The sequence below is a fragment of the Triticum urartu genome, chromosome 5A (assembly GCF_056163025.1).
Source record: "Triticum urartu cultivar PI428250 chromosome 5A, HENAU_Tu73, whole genome shotgun sequence".
In the NCBI taxonomy this organism is placed as follows: domain Eukaryota; kingdom Viridiplantae; phylum Streptophyta; class Magnoliopsida; order Poales; family Poaceae; genus Triticum; species Triticum urartu.
The window spans coordinates 111,529,436-111,548,483 of NC_141877.1; positions in this window are offsets into that span (position 1 = coordinate 111,529,436).

The window sequence follows — 19,048 nt, forward strand, 5'->3', positions numbered from 1 at the left end:
CCCTTCCCTTTACATTCTCGCAAGTTGCATGCTTTACTTTCCGCTGCCTATAAACTCTTTGCATGCTTGCTTGAATTATGTTATGATTGCTTGACTTGTCCTAAATTAGCTAAAATCTGCCAAAAACTAAAATTGGGAAAAGGTTAAGTTTTATTTGGTCAAGTAGTCTAATCACCCCCCTCTAGACATACTTTCGATCCTACAAGTGGTATCAGAGCTTTGGTCTCCATTTGCTTGATCTCCATAGCTTTTGGTGGTCATAGCCTTGGTTTCACAACCTAGGAGAGTATGGCGTCTAGCAAGGGAAATTATCACCGTAGAGGTCCTTACTTTGATGGTACTAATTTTGCTAGTTGGAAGCATAAAATGAAAATGCATATTCTTGGACATAACCCCGCTGTTTGGGCTATTGTGTGTGTTGGTTTGCAAGGTGACTTCTTCGATGGGAGAGAACCAAACCGTGAAGCTACCGCGGATGAGTTGAAGATGTTGGAATACAATGCTCAAGCTTGTGATATTCTCTTCAACGGATTGTGCCCCGAAGAATTCAACAAAATCAGCCGCCTTGAGAATGCAAAGGAAATTTGGGACACTTTGATTGATATGCACGAAGGTACCGACTCCGTCAAGGAATCCAAGTTGGATGTGCTTCAAAGCCAACTTGACAAGTTCAAGATGAAGGATGGTGAAGGTGTCGCTGAAATGTACTCTAGGATTGCTCTCATCACAAATGAGATTGCCGGCTTAGGAAGTGAAGAGATGACCGATAGATTCATCATCAAGAAGATCCTAAGAGACTTGGATGGAAAATATGATACCGTGTGCACATTGATCCAAATGATGCCCAATTACAAAGATCTCAAGCCAACGGAGGTGATTGGAAGAATTGTTGCTCATGAGATGTCACTTAAGGATAAAGAGGAACTTCACAACAAATCAAGTGGTGCCTATAAAGCCTCATATGAAGCCCCTACATTATCAAGTGAGAAACAAGACTTCAATGAAGAATTTAGCTTAATGTTGAAGAACTTCAACAAGTTCTACAAGAGTAGAAGCAAAGATAGAAGCTCCAAGTCAAGGTCCTACAATGACAAAAGATCTTCTAGTCGAGAGTGAAACTGTTACAATTGTGGAAGACCCGGACACTATTCCAATGAGTGTACGGCTCCCTACAAGAGAAGAGAAGATTCTCCAAAAAGAAGAAGCAAAGGATCACCACCAAGAGAGAGAAGGAGTAGAGATGATCGTTATGAATGAAGATACTCATGGAGAAGCAAGGATTCGGAAAGGAAGGAAAAATCATCAAGGAGATACACAAGACGAAGACATCAAGCTCATGTTGGTGAATGGGTATCCGGCTCCGACTCCGACAGCCACTCCGAGAGAAGTTACCACTCCGACTCCGAAGATACTCAAGATGAAGGTGTTGCCGGTCTAGCACTTGTGTCAACCAACTCCTACGACATATTTGACTCACCAAATGAAGGAATTGGAAGATGCTTCATGGCCAAAGGTCCTAAGGTAACACACCCCGAGTATGTTGATTTCAGTAGTGATGAAGATGACTTGTTAGGTGATGATTTTCTTGGTGACAACTCTAGTGATGAATACTATGATGAAAGACCAATTAATCATGCTAATCAAGATAAAACGAATGACAATGATAAGGAGAAGATTGAGGCTCTAACTAATGAACTAAAAACTCTTAAGTTAGCTCATGACACTATCTTCGAAGATCATCGAGGACTTTTAAGAGCTCATGAGAAACTACGCTTTGAAAAGCTCAATCTTGAGCAAGAGCATGAGTTCTTAAAGGCAATCAATGATGATCTCCGCAAGAAAAGTTCTTCTTACATTGCCAAGCGTTTACTCTTATCCACTTACATGCCTCAAGTCAAGTCTAACAAGAAAGATTCTTCCTCTAGTAGTAACAATGATCATGCTAAATCCAATATTGTTACTTCTAGTAGTTCTCTTGATTCCACTAATGATTCTCTTAGCCAAGTTACACTTGAGCAAGAAAATAGCTTATTGAAGGGAATTATAGAGAAAGGAGTGTACAAAAGCCTTGCCGGGAGTAAGCAATTCGAGGAAATTGTGCGCAAGCAAGGAATGCACCGGAAGAATCAAGGTGTTGGTTTTGAACGAAAGTTCAATGCCAATGGAGTTGAATGGGAAGAAGATCAATACCCCAAGACAAAGTTTGTCCCTCAACAAGAGAAGTATACTTCTTTCAAGGGGACACAAGCTCAAGATGATCTTCCACCACAAGACTACGAGCAAAAAGGCAAGGACAAGCTTCAAGGGGAAATTGATGCATTTGAAGAAGCTCCTAAGACCTTAGTTAAGTGGATTCCCAAGACTACTTCAAGTTCCACTTCATCAAGTACGACTACAACTCCAAGGATTCCCATCAAGATGATGTGGATCCAAAAGAAGAAGAACTAGAGAGTTCTCGAGGGTGACTCCGCCAACATACTTCACTCTTATCATTTTGGCAAGAACAAGTGCAATCAACTTCCACATCTTGCACTAGTTCAAGGAGTCACAAACCCTCTTGTTGGTAAGACAAGGGACAAGGTAACCTAAAAGTTTTCATGGACATCATCTTTTGTGTGCATCACTCTATGTCTATGGATATCCTTGTTTGTTCCTTGTGGGACTAACCCATGTAGGTATTGAAAGTGCAATTCACTCAAATGGATAGCTCCAAGAGATCTACATCAACATTGAGCATCCACATCTTCAATATCTACATGAAGTCATCATCGACAAAACCCAAGGTTAGTTCATCCCTCTTAGGGGGGATATCACATCTAGGGGGAGCTTTACTCTAAGACTTGAGCTGAAGCAACTGTAAAGATGTGAACACAACAATTCTTTATGTAAAAGTGGTAACCCCACTTGAGCTTAAACGATGAGTATGACCTATGATCAAGTGTTCTCAGTTGACTCTTAAGTCAATATACTCATATATAGATGACCTAGTCATCGCAAATTGCTTGATAGATGCTAGAATTGGTTGTGCATGCCTTGCCACATATTTCATTTGCCATCTTATTGTGTGAGCATGCTGATTGCATATTTTACTCATTCGAGGACATCCACTTGTTGTTTTGATTGCTTGGTTTTATCCTCTTTTGCCAAGTGGATGGACAAGAATGCCTAAGAACCTCCTCTAGCTATCTATGCTTTTCTCGTCTCAAACTCTATTCATGCTGCATCACAAAATTTGATCAAGTCAGATTCGAACCACTCTGTGTGAGGAGCGCTCGGAGTCCCCGATTCGTCATAGACTTAAACTTCCAAAACCTCTTTATGATTCTCGGTCTGACCGATACTCCACTTTCGGTCCTACCGAGATCATTAAGTTGATCTAGGTTTTCGATCTCGGTGCAACCGATTTGAACCTTTCGGTCACACCGAGTTTCAGTAACTGCACGCAGTTATGAATCTCGGTGCCACCGAGTCGTTCCACTCGGTCACACCGACAGGGTCGGGCTATATATAGTCATGGGCAAAATTTGGAAATTTCTCCGAACCCCTTCGCCCGCGCGATAGCCTGCTCTGCCCTCGAGGTCTCCGGATCGTCTTCTCGCCGCCAGCAGCCTCCAGTCGCTGGTCTCCGTCGCCGTCAACGGGAATTCTGCCCCGCCGTTGCCGCCGTAGCAAGTCCCCGCCGAACTAGGGTACGGACTTGATCTTTGTGCTACTCCTCAATCTGATCCCTAGCACATTGTGATCATATTGTTTCTAGCCACGTTTGAGAAACTTCTATCCAGTCAAAAAGCTCATAGATTAGGTTTGATTCGAAAATTCTAGGTTTAGGTTTCCGCCAAAACTATCTCGGACCCATCGAGTTGAAAAACTCGGTCCCACCGATATGGCTTATGCCATTGCACAAGTGAGACTCGGTCTGACCGAGAATTACTTATCGGTGTGACCGATTTTTGAACTCAGTGAAACCCTAGCAGTCTCGGTGCCACCAAACTGTGACTCGGTCCTACCGAGTTCACTAGTTTAGGTTCCAAAACTGCTTCGGTATCACCGAGTTTGAAAATCGGTAGATCCGAGATGATTTCAGTGGGAAACTAAAACTAAGTTTTTGGATCATTCTTTTTGCAAAAAATCTCTGCATTTTGTGATGCTCATCCACTCTATCTCCTCTATAATCTATTCACAGGGTCAGCAGTCAGTTTGCAGCATGTCAAACCAGAGTGATAGCCAGAATCTGTCAGAGCAGCAAGTGGTGATGAGTGAGGGCACTAGTCCCTCCAGTTCATCTGATGAAGGCAGCAGGAGCACTCCTAGCAATTTGCCAAAGGCTGCCACGAGACAAAGGAAGAAGAAAACTTCAGACTCTGAAGATGAGGACTATGTGGCAGAGGAAGAGGCCACTTCCAAGAGAATTGAGCCAGCCCAAGGCACTAAGCCAGGTCTGAAAATCAAAAGGCCAGCAGGCAGGCAGCCCATGTCAGAGGCTAGAGCCTCAACTGAGAAGCCCACTTCCCAAGAGCCAGCTGCAGCTGAGGGCAAGAAAAGGAAGGAGAGGGTGAAGAAGACTGTGGCTAGAGTGCTTGGCAAATCTTCCATCATGGAAGAGGAAGAGGAAGAAGAGGCAGCTGCACCAGCGCCCAAGGCACCCAAGCTAATGGGTGATGCCATAAGGTCAGGGGCTACTGCATCTAAGCCCAAAGCTGCCTCCAAGCCAAAACCTAAGAGAAATACAAGGAGCATTCCTGCAGCTGAGAAGAACAAGGCCCCAGTGCCTGAGACTGTTGTTGAGGATGAGGAAGAAAATGTCCTAAGGAAGCTAAAGCCCAAGATCCCAGACCACAACGATGCTCATCCTGTGGCTGAGGATATGAAGCTCAAGAGAGACTCAGGGCTCAGGAAGTGGAGAGAAGCATATCCATATGCTTCTAGGAGAAGGACTGCAGTGGACTACAGGTTTCATACCAAGGAGCAGCAGGATTTCTATGAGACAGTGCTACTTGACAAGAAGCCAATTGTATGTGACATGAGATGGGTCGACTGGACCTATATCAAGGACAATGAAGAGTACTACCCTGGAGTATTTGACAGCTTTAATGCGTGTGGAGTTGCAGGCTTTGTTGGGCAGAAGCTCACAAAGTGGAATGAGGAGCTGATCATGCAATTCTACTCCACAGCACACTTTTATCCGGATGGCAGGATCACATGGATGTCAGAGGGTACAAGGTACAACTCTACTGTTGAGGAATGGGCGAAGCTGATCAATGCCCCAGAGGATCAAGAAGATGACTTGGACATTTATGCCAAGAAAAAGATGGACCACAACTCCATGTCCAACATGTACAAGGAGATTCCGAATGAAGCACTTGACACGTTCAAGTTTGGCTCAGTGCATTATCTGCTATCAGGATTGCCTACGATCAACTGGATCCTTAGGCACACCCTTCTGCCCAAGTCTGGAGATCACAAGATGATCAGAGGTCACGCGATCAATTTGCTTCATGTCTTTGACGTGCCTCAAAAATTCAAAGTCATGAGCCTCATAGTGGAAACAATCAAAAGGACTGCGGCAGATCAGAAGAGGAGCTGCGGATATGCCCCTCAGATTCAGGAGCTCATCAACTCCAAGATGGGCACGGGCGTATATTTGTTGGATAAGGAACACCTGCCCATCCATCCAGATTTCGAAGATAATCAAGTTGTTATGACTGAGAATGAACCATCATCTGCCCATGCACAAGCTCAGAAGGAGAAGGCGAAGAAGGAGAAAGCTGCCAGGATGCCTACTCAAGCGGAGGCATCTGATTACTTCCTGAAAACCAAACAAGAGCAGCTTGGTTACCTGATTGCGTCCACCCTGCGGATTGAGCAGAGTATAGCCACCCTGACTCAGAACCAGGCGAGTTTAGAGAGGATCATGGAACAGAGGTTCTATGACTTGGACATCAAGGTGACAGAGATACAGACTGCCGTGGAGCAGCTCCAGGAGGACATGAATGAGAGGAGAGGCAGGACCATGACTGATGCTTTTGCGAGGGTGCCACGAGGTCCGAGGTCGTCTGCACTGCCAGTTGCTGACACCAGAGCTACAACATCTGCACCAGCCACAGCCTCAGTTCCACCAGCTCCAGCATCCACTTCAGCCTCGACTCCGACCACGTCGACCGAAGGCTTCGTCCTTGGAGTGCTCCGGACTCCACCACCACCTGAAGATCAAGCCTGAGCGTTGATCTAGTGCTATGCATTTTCTAGGAACTTTTTGGTAACTTGTTGCCAAAGGGGGAGAAGATGTATAGATCATAGGCTTCGAGAGAGAGAGTGTTGCTTTTCTCTCCTGCTTTATTTGGTGGTTTTTCGAACTTATCTGCTTTTGAGTGCTTGATACTACGTCATTATTTGTGAGACATTGATGATCATGTGTTTGATCATAAGCTACACTTAATGTTTGCTTAATGCTTGCTTAAATATTATCATTCTATCTATCGTCTGTGATCATTCTTGGTGATGAGTGCATGTATTTCAATCTTATCATTTTTTAGCGCTCCACCAAGATGTATGTGACATGGAAGAGTAACCCATAATTCTAATTCTTTGTGCATTTGCAGTCCAAAGCAAATTTTAAATATGCACAAATTTAGGGGGAGCTCTTACTTATCACATACTTCTCAAAGCGACGATATATCTCATGCTTATTATCATTTGTCGAAGCTTTGCTCTATATGTTGTCATCAATTACCAAAAAGGGGGAGATTGAAAGTGCAACTATCCCTAGGTGGTTTTGGTAATTCATAACAACATATAGCTCATTGAGCTAATGCTATTCCAAGATGATTATTTTAGGAAAGCTCAATGATTGGCATGGCATGGATGTGAAAGTGGAACCCTCAAAATGCTAAGGACAAGGGATTGGCTAAAGCTTCAAACTCAAGACTCTTCACTTTTACATTTTAGTGATCCAAGATCACATTGAGTCCATAGGAAAAGCCAATACTATCAAGGAGGGATGAGGTGTTGCTTAATGAGCCTCTTGCTTCATGTGCTTAATGATATGCTCCAAAATCCTCAGCTACTTTCCCACTTCCACATGACCTAAACCCTAAGCCAAACTCGGTCCTACCGATTCTTCCTATCCGGCGCCACCGAGTTTCACTTGTCATTAGCCACTGCCAAACCCTAGCAATTCGGTTCTACCGATAAGGATCTCGGTCTCACCGAGATGGGGTTGCAAACTCTCTGTTTCCCTTTCATAACTTTTCGGTCTTACCGAAAGAGCGAATCGGTCCCACCGAGATTGCAATGTAAACTCAGTGTTTCCCCTTTGTAACTTTTCGGTCTCACCGAGTTCCACTCGGTCTCACCGAAAGAGCAAATCGGTCCCACCGAGTTTGCCTGACCAACTCTCTGGTTAGCTAATTACCAAATTCGGTCTCACCGAGTTTGTGTAATCGGTCTCACCGAGATTACGTTATGCCCAAACCCTAACCGAATCGGTCCTACCGAGTTGCATGTCAGTCCCACCGAAATTCCTAACGGTCACTAGGTTTACTATTTCGGTCAGACCGAGTTTTCTGATTCGGTCCCACCGAGATTGGTAAATTGTATGTAACAGTTGGATTTTGTGTGGAGGCTATATATACCCCTCCACCCCCTTCTCATTCGAGGAGAGAGCCATCAGAACACACACATCATTCCAACTCATATGTTCTGAGAGAGAACCACCTACTCATGTGTTGAGACCAAGACATTCCATTCCTACCATATGAATCTTGATCTCTAGCCTTCCCAAGTTGCTTTCCACTCAAATCTTCTTTCCACCAAATCCAAATCCTATGAGAGAGAGTTGAGTGTTGGGGAGACTATCATTTGAAGCACAAGAGCAAGGAGTTCATTACCTACACACCATTTGTTACTTCTTGGAGAGTGGTGTCTCCTAGATTGGCTAGGTGTCACTTGGGAGCCTCCGATAAGATTGTGGAGTTGAACCAAGGAGTTTGTAAGGGCAAGGAGATTGCCTACTTAGTGAAGATCTACCGCTAGTGAGGCAAGTCCTTCGTGGGCGATGGCCATGGTGGGATAGACAAGGTTGCTTCTTCGTGGACCCTTTGTGGGTGGTTGCTTCTTCGTGGACCCTTCATGGGTGGAGCCCTGTGTGGACTCGCGCAACCATTTCCCTTGGGTGGAGCCCTGTGTGGACTCGCGCAACCGTTACCCTTCGTGGGTTGAAGTCTCCATCAACGTGGATGTAGGATAGCACCACCTATCCGAACCACGGGAAAAACATCCGTGTCTCCAATAGCGTTTGAATTCTCCAAACCCTTCCCTTTACATTCTCGCAAGTTGCATGCTTTACTTTCCGCTGCCTATAAACTCTTTGCATGCTTGCTTGAATTATGTTATGATTGCTTGACTTGTCCTAAATTAGCTAAAATCTGCCAAAAACTAAAATTGGGAAAAGGTTAAGTTTTATTTGGTCAAGTAGTCTAATCACCCCCCTCTAGACATACTTTCGATCCTACACACACCATTCCCGCTTCCCTTATACTAGGTTTACATCATCAGTGGTCTCTCTACTCCACATACACTCTCTCCCTCTCACACACAAACGCGTGCACAAACACACACAGACATGCACAAACACCCATTTACCTGGATCCTCATCTCTCCTCATGTCTGCATGTGTATCTCACACACTCACTCTCTAATTATGTATATGTGTCTCCACGTTACACAACACAAAGCCCCATGTACATGTCTCTCTCTATCCTCCACACACATAGACACAAAAAATCTATTATCATTGCCTCAGTCTCTAACATATCACACACGCACACACACTCTCTCTCTCTCTTGCAAACACGCTCAACAAGGGTTTCCCCGTGAATAACTTACCGTCTATTCATGAACAGTCGTGGTAGTACGGCGAACACGACACGTGAAAATAATAAATCTACACATGCTTAGACCACCTAGTATGACTACTAGGACTAGAGCAAGCCAAAAAGCACGCCGCCATCACCCCCTCCTTGTCGGCGACGGGAAAATCTTCGTTTTACACAGTCGAGAAGTCATTGTGCTAAGGCCCCACATGCCGATGCGTTGAATAGAATGTAGATGCTAGTTTACGGAAGCAAGTATCGATAATACGTTTGTATCTCCATACTTATATTTCTTCTCTTATAAAAAACCGAGTTGGTGATGATGGTACGTGTGCCATCTTGCAATATAGACCGTCCGATCTATATCTAACGGATGGAAATTAAACTAAGATACCCGCACCCCTCTCCACATTTGCAGACAACAAGGCCTTCCCTCATTCATCCTTATCTCCAACAAACCTCATTGTTGAGCAATTAAGAAAGGAAGCCTCTGGGACAAACTGGCCTGGTGGCCGCTGCCGGCGTCGTCAATCCCCATGCCTCCGCTCAGTTCGACCACCTACCACCACCACACCCCACTCCTCTTCACCTTATCTCATATTTCTCGAGATATCATTAGTTTTTACACATGGGATTACTCCCGCAAGGGTCAATCACAACAAGTGTTTTATAAAAAAATGCATCTTGATGTTCCATGCAATGCACGATCTTGCTAGTACTCCTACACAAGACTAAGTTGGTGATGCTGGTGTGTCTGCCATCCGTCGTTTCTGACCATTAGATCTACATCTAACGATTGTGAGGTAAGTTGTTGCCTTTTCTCACCAACATCCCACTTGTCTACCAATTTGCAAAAAAACCCATAATTAGTATCTTAAAACCAACCACATCCCTCCCTGACCTCACCAAAACAGCCCAAGGAAAATATTCTAATTGAAACATAATATATCTCTAGTGACATATGTATATCAAAATTAGAGTGTTTTGTACCAAGTTTGTGAATAAGTATTATTCTAATTATGATTCGTTGCAATAGACATGAACATTGCTAGTATTTCCAACCATGCATTTCTTTTCCTAGTATTCCATAGTTTCGAGTTTTCCATCAAGATATTAGTCACTCATGGTTGATATTTATTTTCATTCATGTACACATATGCACTATGTAACTAGCCTTTCTTATTGGCTTCCAAAGCTTAACTTTCACTCCTACTTACAATATGTAGAGTATTTAACAAAAATCTACCACTTTCAACCAGCCCTAGGAGGAATCTATTGTACAAAAAATAGCAAAAACATACCCAAAATTTCTTAATCCATGCCAAAAACTACCTAGTACTCCTACCGATTAGGTTCGTTTAAACCCATTTATGACAGGGTTGCCCCACATGTCCGTGCCGACGAGGCAACTTAAACCAACACATTTTGTTTGACCGTTGACACGAGGGACCCACATCTGATCTTCTATCCTGTTATTCCCCCTCAAATCATTATTTTTCCTGAACATTACTTCAAACAGTACTGATGCGTGTTCTTCGGTGGCGCCGGTGATGAGCGAGTTGGCCGCCGCTCTGCCGGACGGGCCGGACACCGCGCTGGCCTCCGCACGGGTTGGCAGGCTGGCCCGAGCGTGACTCACGAGCGAGCAAGCCACCGCGCTGGCCTTCGCTCGAATCAGATGACTGGCCTTAGCGCGGCGCGCGCGAGCAAGCCACCGGGCTGCCTTGCCAATCTAGCTAGCAAACCTTGCAGACAAGCAGCTGGACGGAGCTATCTTGGCTAGCTAGTGGCCGCGAGCGCCGGACGGAGCTGGCATCCGGGCTGCCGCAACATGGGCTCCGCACCACCGATGGTTTTGACCTCGCCTTCTGCCGGCGGGGGTAGCTGCGTCCCATGGCCGAGGATGACTAGGTGGACGGGCCGGAGGTAGGAGGTCACTCGAGGATTTTTGTTGGTAAGAGCATGTACAATGGTTGATAAGGTAGTCTTATCTTAAGTCTGCCACGTATGCAAGTGGTAGTAGTTTCTTGGCATTTTAGTGGTTTCTTGCATTATTAGAGCAAGTACAATAGAGCTGAGTCAGCGGGCTATAAGAAATAAACTACTACTACGTGTTGGCTATAAGATGGGCTGTAGATGACATGGCACTGGCTTATAGCCAGCAGTTGGCTATACTATTAACCATGCTCTTAGGGGATTCTTGTAAGGAACAATGTGCGACAAAAGGCGATTCTAGGCTGCCTTGTACTCCAACGAGTACTACTAGTGGTCGCGGTAGTGTATACCTTGTTTTGTGGGTTCGATCCCGGCCGAACGCATGGCGGCATTTTTTTAAAATAGTACTACTACACTTCGCTGCGATCCAATATTTTACACGGGTAGTTTGAGTTTTGAAGTCAAACGGACGTGCGGCCCCACAATCTGGGTGCACTGGAAAGCCTAGCCATGTGAACGGGTTTTCCTTCCCAGCATCCCGTGGCTCGCGTGCTCGCCCTAGCCGAACCTCGCTTGCAGCTTCCAGCTAGTAGCATATTTAAACTAGTGCCTCCCAATTAAGCCCGAGGAGCCGGAAAAGCCTAGGGGGCATTGGGAACTGTGCAATATGGCTCTGTACATAAAGTGCTCTACTACTACTCTGTAGCTTGTGGCGTTGCATGCATGGACTTCACTCCTTTATCAGCTCTACTATAAAAGAAATTCCTCTTGCCATGTTTTTTTTGAAACGGAGGCAAAAGCTTTGCTTCATCTCATTCATAAAGAAGGAACTACTAACAAAGTTTGACGAGATCCATTACACCTCCACAAATGGAAGCGAAAAGCCTAGTCTCGCTGTATCAAATAACTCAAATGTTCTGCCCCCGCAGTAACCATCGCTGATAAACAGGCTGCTAGTGTGTGCGTGAGAGGAGTGGCTGAGTAGGCTAGCTACGTGAGAGGAGCGGCTGAATATAGCACCGAGAGTACCCACTAGGCCACTACGCAGGTGTACTTCCCCTGCATTGATAGTACATCGATGGTTCTAGAGAATAGTAGTACCCTCCACTTCCAACTGTAGCTCCTTGGCCCTGAGATTCAAGAGTTCAAAACTGGTGCACTATACTAGACTAGACTAGAAGTACAGTACATCGCACTACTAGTTGAGAAAAGTAGTACTAGTACTGCTACAGTACGAGTACGTACTCCTCCGTCACATAATGTAAGACGTTTTTTGACACTAGTTGGCGTGTACAAAAAATGGCAAAAACATACCCAAAATTTCTTAATCCACGCCAAAAACTACTACCTAGTGCCAAAAATTTCTTACTAGTGCTATTATTTACAGTATAATGCAATCCCATAACGTTCCATAATCCCTTTCTTTCAAAGAAATCCCTTCTGGAGAGAAGATTGCTATCTCCACGCGAGCTTCTCATAGGCCAGCGCCACCGCATGCAGTCATGTGAGAGAGAGGGAGACATCCATGCAGCATGCAGAGAGAGGAGAACGCGGGTGGACAACCAATGGGCTGCATGGGGCATTTATAGCTGCTAACTCCTCCCATCCATGCGCCAGGGGTATTACCGTCCATAAAGCATGCAATGAGCCCCTACCTTGGTATCCGGGTCTGCTCTTATGCGCAGAGTAAAAAGAATCGGAGGGAGTACTAGTAGTAAATAATAGTCTCACCCCTTCGCTGAGGAACGATCTACAGTTGGAAGGGACGAGGCCCTGCGGTTACTACACTCTTATCTCCTCCTCGCCAGTTCCCCTCCCCCCGAAGAGAAGGCAGTTCGTCGCTGCTCCCATGGATTCACCAGGAGGTTCTCCTCCTCGTCGGGGCTGGGAGACCTTGGACGACGATCCTGTGGGAGAAATCGCATGCCGCTCCGACATCCTCACCGCCGCAAGACTCGGTGCTTCCTGCACCAACTTTTTCAAGACGCTGCTTAAACAGGCCATGCTTGTTGGTCTTCCATGCATCCTCAATGAGAAGGTTCTTCTATGGGACAATCCTTCGAACAGTCCACCGCTCCCTGGCCATGGTTGCACGTTGACTCCGCTAGAGTTGCCGATGTTGAGAGGTAGTCGGATTTTGTCCGATGAGCAGGTCAATAATGGAGTTTGATCATGTAGTACTTAGTTATTCCATTTCCATCCCGTAATTTCTCCGCTGCCCACCGTCTTATATATAGGTCTGGGTCGGTGCCAATGAAGATTGGCTTGCATACCTCCGGCCGGATACCACCATCATTTTGCACAACATCCACAGCAGTGCGGCCGTCCCGTTAGACCCCTTCTCCACCATTGGGATCGGCCTTCCGGACTTGCTGGGCAAGAATACGTATGATGATGCCTACATGAGATTGAAGAAGATAGCAATTGCGGACCCGCCGACAAAGCGACGCGGCTACGACGATTACTATCTCATCGCGGTGTTCGACATAAGGATTGCCATCAATGCAGGAGGCAGTAATGGCAGAGGCTGGCGCATGTTGGCGGCAGCAGATTTGTACGCCTACACATTCAAAGACGCCGTGTGCCATCTAGGCCGCATCTTTGCGGTGACAAGCCAGGGGACTTGTTTCATCTGGTTGACATCCTATGGTACGGGAGATTACAAACGGAATGCACAAACCATCATTTGCATCCCTAACGGTACTCCATTATTTTGCAGGGACCAGTCATCCCCCGATCAAAATAAGATCGCCGATCCTGGATATGCATTTGCATCCGCGATTCGGTCTAACCTGGAACCTTGTCGCTGACTTTGGCATATTGGGATCAACTATCTTAGCAGTCGTTACCCATGGTACCACTAATGTGCAACATGGTCACATACTCTACCATGATCGGACCGTCACCATCTACCCAGGTATTCCATTTTTTAACCCTCTCGCCTTCTCTTTCATTGTTGTACTAGTAGTATACTTTGTAGTACTAGTAGGAGTACTTTTTACCTTGGAGGACGCGTATAGCTAGCTAGGCCCTTGAAGACTTGATCCCACTAGCTGCCACCATTTTTGTTTTTCCATGTCTTACTATCTCATCCATGTAGCCAAGAGTGGCTATATATAAGAAGCCGGTTATTTTACTTCCTCTATACCGGAGTAGTACTATTTGCTGCACAGTATTACTGCCCGGCACATTTGAGCACAACATTATTATGCATGGACCTTGACTATGTACGTCACCATGTGTCCAGATCTGGGATGCCGCGTGTACCAGATGAACGGCGCCGAGTTCGACCCCCGTGATGCTACGTGGGTGCCGAGGAACACTCTTGGAGAGTACTCGCTTTTCATCGGGGACAGCTACCCCATTGTGAAGCGGATGCCACCTTCTGTGCACGACACGGAAGGCCTGCCGTTCATGAAGCATGGTCGTGTCTTCAGTGCGCACCGCTGGATGAACGACATGCTCGGACACGCTATCCCTGATTTATGCTGCTTCAGCTTGGATGAGTCTCCATCGTGTGGAACCGGACTAGAAAGCTGCAACAATGGTTCCCGTTGCCCATCGCTATAGATCGTGCCATCCATGAAGAACACCTGGGACTGGAACCTGGAGGAGGACATGTAGCCCATCTATAACGTGTAAGTGGAGTACGGTAATTGTGAACGGTAGCGCTGTGAATATATGTAGACTAGTCATGCACAAATTTATCACATGAGTTGGAGATGAACTTGTGTGGCATACTGGCATTTGTCCTTTAGAATTTATTACTAGTAAATGTGTTATGTGTACGTGCAACTTGTGTGGTTGTTGCACGGGCTCCAACATGCTCTTTGAGAAAAAAGGTGGCACATCTTTGGATATACGTGACATGGCAGCATCATACAGTAGCGTCGTTCGCTATAGTTGTACTAGTACACTCCTACTAGGACGACAACTCCTATAAAACCTTGAGCTTGGCTCTTTGCCTCTTCGGGAGGTTCAACAGTTCGTACTCGTGTGAACCTTGCACTTGGCTCTTCGCCTCTTCGGAAGGTCCAACAATGATGATACTACAGTACAATATGCTTCTGGCAATCTGACACCGATTGAACTGCTGCATGTCCACCGCGAGGGCGAGGGCGAGGGAGAGGGAGAGGGCGCTGTAGTCAAAACCCTCTCCTCGTCCTGCGAACCACCACGCGCGTGGGCGAGGGAGAGGCGTAGTAAGCAAGCTTCTCCTCGTTCGGCGAGTTGACGGGACACATCAAAGTAGTACTAGTACTACTAGTAGTAGCCCATACTGCATCCTTTCCGATTAATATGGCTTAATTTGAAACAAGAAAAATACACTGGCGGTCAACGTATGTAACAGTATGCTCTTTACGGTCACTATATATAGTTTTGCGACGATTATGCGATCACTAGCTCATCGTAGAGCACCGTATTGCACCCTACTGACCGGCCACATAGTCGACGTGGCACTTTGTTGACTGGTTAAATTGTCACCTGGTTTCTGGGTCCCACCTGTCAGTTGGCAGAGCAAAGAAATCAGTTAAACAAAACTTTACGCAGGTGCGACACGAGTCCAACCCTTGCGCGCGAACCGCCCTGGCTGTGTATGTGAGTGCATGCACGTGTCCTCCCTCGGTCTTCCAACAAAGAGTGTACTACATGATGTACATCTACACTTCCAATGCATTTAGACTTTAATCTAAATCGATATAGATTGACTAATGCACCAACTTGTGCTGTAGGTATAGGCTACATGTCTATCCTTAATTACAGCATGCAATGGTGTAACACCCTCGATGCGACTATAGCTCCCACGTGTCGAGGCACGACTTAGAGACATAATCGCATTGAAGGCATATGTCGCAAATTAGGCAATCATCACAACATCCCATGTAATATATAGATAATAAAAGGGGAGATAACATAGTTGGCTTACACTCGCCACGACAATCAAGTACATAAATAACATTACATCATTCAAACACTCATGGCCCGACTACGGCGCCAAAATAAAAGATAACCCAACATGCGACACGGTCCCGATCACCCCCAACTGGGCACCACTACTGATCATCAGGAAAGGAAACATAGTATCGTTGAGAGTCCTTGTCGAACTCCCACTTGAGCTCAAGCGCGTCACCTGGAGCGGAATCATCAGGCCCTGCATCTGGTTTGGAAGTAATCTGTGAGCCACAGGGACTCAGCAATCTCGCACCCTCGCGATCAAGACTATTTAAGCTTAATAGGAAAGGCAAGGTAAATATGTGGAGCTGCAGCAAGCGACTAGCATATATGGTGGCTAACCTGTTCACAAAAGAGAGCGAGAAGAGAAGGCAAAGCACGGTCGAATAACTAAAGGGCAATCCTGCAGCAAGCATTACTCCAACACCATGTCCACTTCCCAGACTCCACCGAGAAGAGGCCATCATGGTAACACACTCAGTTGATTCATTTTAATTAAGTTAAGGTTCAAGTTATCTACAACCGGACATTAACAAATTCCCATCTGCCCATAACCGCGGGCACGGCTTTCGAAAGTTCAAATCCCTGCAGGGGAGTCCCAACTTAGCCCATGACAAGATCTCATGGTCAACGAAGGAATAGACCTCCTCCCAAGACGTTCCGATCAGACTCGGTACCTCGGTTCTTCAAGACACTTTGACAGGTTAAAACAAGACCAACAACACCGCCCGAATGTGCCGACAAATCCCGATAGGAGCTGCACATATCTCGTTCTCAGGGCACACTCAGATGAGCGCTCCATACAACTAAAACCAAACCTCGAGTTTCCCCGAGGGGGCGCTGCACAGTTCTCTAGTTCGGACCAACACTCAAAGGAGCACTGGCCCGGGGGGGGGGCTAAAATAAGATGACCCTCGGGCTCCGGAAACCCAAGGGAAAAAGAGGCTAGGTGGCAAATGGTAAAACCAAGGTTGGGCATTGCTAGAAAAGCTTTAATCAAGGCGAACTATCAAGGGGTTCCCATTATCACCCAACCGCGTAAGGAACGCAAAATCCGGGAACATAACACCGATATGACAGAAACTAGGGCGGCAAGAGTGGAAAAAACACTAGGCGAGAGGCCGAGCCTTCCACCCTTTACCAAGTGTATAGATGCATTAAGATAACATGGCAATATAATGATATCCCAACAAGTAAATAATGTTCCAACAAGGAACGGTCTCCAATCTTCACCTGCAACTAGCAGCGCTATAAGAGGGGCTGAGCAAAGCGGTAACATAGCCAATCAACGGTTTGCTAGGACATGGTGGGTTAAAGGTTTGACATGGCAATTTGGGAGGCTTGAAAGCAAGTGTTAGGCATCGTAGCATGGCATAGCAAAAGAGCGAGCATCTAGCAAAGCAAAGATAGTAGTGATTTCCAGGGTATGATCATCTTGCCTGCAAAGTTGTCAGAGTTGACTGGATCCTCGAAAGCAAACTCAACGGGCTCCTCGTTAGTGAACTCGTCTCACGGTTCTACCCAAACAAGACAAACAAGCAAATGGAACACAATCAACCACGTGCAAAGCTCGAACAATATGATGCAAGGATGATATGCTATGCGGGATGCGATGTAGGATGCATATGCAAGATGTGCCAAGGAATGCATGAACCTGGCCTCAACATGGAAATCCAAGTGTGCCACTGAAAATATGAGATGAAATCGCTTGAAAACGATATAAAGAACGCCGGAATCGGAGTTACGGTTTGGAAATGGCAAGCGATTCAAATATGACCACGTTCTGCGATTTACAGCAAGTAGCCATCTAAATGCAACAAGATGAACATGGTACAGCACCCAAACATGGCATCAAAATACATGGAAGGGATGCATTCATGATGCTTAACAAAAGTCTAGCACTGAGCTACGGCCAATTCATCCATTAACAGGTTCAAACAAGCATGGCAAAAATGCATATGGCAAACAGATTTCAGACTTAGTGAAATTAACACTTGTCTGGAATTTCAGATCAGGTAGCACTCTTCGGAGCAACAAAACTACATGCTACAGGATCTGAACATGGAAAAGTAAAGCATGGCATGGAGATACTCAAAGAGCTTAACAAAAGTCCCTTAGTGACCTTGAGCCAAAAGGGATCAGAAAATACAATTGCAAGCATGTGAACATGGCAAAAACATAATCAGTTCTCAGACTTAGTGAAAACTGGAGCATGCTGAAATAGGTATCAAGTAGGCATGTTTACGAGCTCGATGCACTCACTACAGAGCAAGTCATGACAAGCTAAGCATACACCCATCAAGAATACACAAAATGCAATCTAGACATGGCAAGAACAATACCATAGAATGCACGGATCAACTACAACATCACCGGCAAAATCGCTAACAAGTAGACAATCTGCCCAGATTCACGAAATGACAAAAGTAGAGCTCGATTGACTCAAGCTAGGTTGCTCCATAGTTGCAAACAAAGCCATGGATGGATAGAGCACCACAAGATTAACAAAACATCCTTACTGAGCATCCTCAAAAGAGGCACGGATCACTAGGAAACAACATGAACATATGGCCATATGAGATAAACAGCTCAAGGACTTGGTGAAAATGCTAAGTCCCTGAAATCAACATTACCAAGTGCCTCACTTTGCAAGCTTGTGATAGTCATCACACACATCACAAAAATACATGGGTTGCACCTCTGGAAACATGGCCAAACGCTTAACAAAACATATGTAGAGCTCATGGGCATATCACGCACACAATAATCATGGCAAAAATGACAAATATCTAAATGGAGCAGCAGATCTGACAATTATCTCAAGTAGCACTCTTCTAAAAGAATTTAGGGCATCAAGATGAACTCAAATGAAAATGACGCAATGGAATGAAATGATGTACTCTCTGAGACGAACATTTTGATATGCTATATGCCCAAAACAGATCTACGGATGCGGAGATATAGCATGATGAAAAAGGGCATATGGATCTGGGAAAACGGGGACTTAGAAGAAAATTTGGACCTCCAGATCTAGGGTTCGGTGGCACACGGCCCGGGGCGAGTCCGGCGAGGTCGCCGCGGCTCCGGCGAGCCCGATGGAGCGGTGGGGAGGCAGGGGAGGAGTAGATCCGGCCTCCTCCGGCCGGATCCGGCGGCGAGGAGGACGAGGCGGCGTGGGCGCGGTGTCGGCGGAGCGGGGCGGCCCGGTGTTGGCGGCCGCCGGCGAGGAGAACCGCGGCGGCATGGTGGCGCTGGCCGGCGAGGCAGCGGCATCGGGCGGCGGGGCGCAG